Below are 2288 nucleotides of genomic sequence, written 5' to 3' on the forward strand. Positions count from 1 at the left end.
GCCCTCGGGTTGGACACGTGACCGAGGGCTGGGAAGGAAGGGCCGGTAGGAGGACGGAGGGCGGGCAGGGGAAGAGGAGGAACAGAGCAGGTTGGAGGAGGGAGGAGGGCCAGGAAAGGATGGGCGCGAGGAGAGGGTATGGAGGAAGTGGGGAAAGTAAGGTAGAGGAGGGTGGTTACTAGCTTCCCACTTCCCTACCCCCCCACCTGCCCCGCCCCCAACCCTTCTGTAGGAGAAAGCGCCCCGTCCCTGCAGCAAACAAGAACGCTGTAAGAGCCCTGGATAACCTTGTGAGTGTCAGTCAACCCCAGGTTCTTCAGCGTCTTCTATGTCCCAGAAACTGTTTGGGGCTGAACTTAACAAAGGCCGTCAGGGCTCTCTAGAAGCTTTTCTAGTGTAGGTGTTGGGGATGGGGTTACATAGGGAACTCCAGAACAAGTGAATACAGTAATTTCTAAAATTAAGCTGGAGACTGGAACCAGCTGCCACTGCCAGTGAGGCACCACTAAAAGAAACAGTGAGTCCCTCCTCTGTCACCCTGACTTGCGGTGTCTCCTGTACACATCCTATTGGCACAAGAAGCCAGCTAGCAAAGCAGATGGGAGGTCTGCAGAATTCTGTCGTCACAGAGTCTAAAAGGCTGGGTGTAGAGCTTGTGGTTGTTGTTCACTCGCTCAGTCATGTCTGACTCTTTGTGACCCCACGGACTGCAGCATGCCAGGCTTTTCTGTCCTGCACCATCTCCTGGAGCTTGCTCAGACTCATGTCCATTGAGTCAGTGATGCCGTCTTCTGTCGTCCCCTTCTCCCCCTTCAATCTTTCCTAGCATCAGGGTCTTTCTAATGAGTCAGTTCTTCGAATCAGGTGGCCAGAGTACTGGAGCTTCAGCTTCAGCATCAGTCCTTCTAGAGATGACATACCACAATCTAATGATTGGTGCCATCACATGCCCACCCCTTGGTGTCAGCAGTCTCAGGTACTGGGACGAGAAGACAGTGTACACCAGGCACCATGCTCGGCTAAGTTCTGGCTAGTGTCCTGTTGAGGCCAGAGCGTAAATTTGAAATGTGTTTATACTTTTCTGAGATATATAATGTAAATTCTTTGGACAGTGGTCTTAAAATGACTTATTTTGGTCATAAATATGTTTTTTTGCCTTCATACCAAAATATTTTCTCAACTTTGTGGGATTTCTGTTACCAGATATTAATAACATAGACACTTGCTTATAAACATCTTCATCTTTGATGTTCAGGAACACAAACTGATATCTGAGCACAGACTCAGGAACAATGCTTAGAGTTGTGTTAGGAGGAATTTCAGCTTCAAAAAGAAAACCGTTTACCCCTCAAGGTAGATTTCTTATAAATTGATGCTGCTGCCTTTTTGTTATTTTGTTCCGAACAGTTGATATCACACCTTAGAAATATTTCATACCAGGGTGCTTTTCACATAACTGTATCAGCATTTGTCAGCCAAGAATAAGAATAACAAAAATTTTTCTGTAAAGGACCTGAGAATAAGTACTTTCGACTTTGTGAGTCATGCAGTCTGTCACAACTGATCACCTCTACCATTGTAGTGCAAACGCAGGCAGATTATGAGTGAGTCAGCAATGGACATGGCTGTGTTCCAGCAAAACTTTATAAAAACAGGCAGCAAGCCATGTTTAGACTGTGGGCTGTAGTTTACTGACCGCTGGACAAACATGCCAAATAAAAATGGTCAGTGCAGCCATTGGCGTGTTAGTAACACCAAGAGCAGACTAGGAGATGTGTTCTGGAGTTAATCCTTGTGGCTTTGTTTTCAGTTCTCCTTTAGTTGCTCACTACTCCTTAGATCTCCACAGCTCCAAATGCATGAACATTTCATAAAGTGTCTAGGCAATTTTGGCAAAATAAAATTTTTTTCTAGTCCTGCTGTATGGTCACTTCATTTAAATACATTTTTCATTTATCCTGAATCACCTGGTTGATTATGCCTCTAGGAAGTCTGACTTTTAACTTCAGTGTTCTGTTACTTACTGCTGGTCTGCCTTGATTACGGGTACTGCTGAATCTTCTCAAATTATGCAATATAAAGGTACTTTTACTGTTTCTCATGCTACAACCAAACAAGAGATCTTATATACAAACCCTATCATAGGAAATTATCCAGTCCATATTTAACTATTGGCTTTTAAAAGGCATCCATATGCACGGGGATGAGCCAGAGAGATGATACGGGTGGGAGGTAGGAGGGGGGCTCATGTTTGGGAACTCATGTACACCCGTGGTGGATTCATGTCA

Source organism: Capricornis sumatraensis, chromosome 7 (genome assembly GCF_032405125.1).
Source record: "Capricornis sumatraensis isolate serow.1 chromosome 7, serow.2, whole genome shotgun sequence".
Classification (NCBI taxonomy): domain Eukaryota; kingdom Metazoa; phylum Chordata; class Mammalia; order Artiodactyla; family Bovidae; genus Capricornis; species Capricornis sumatraensis.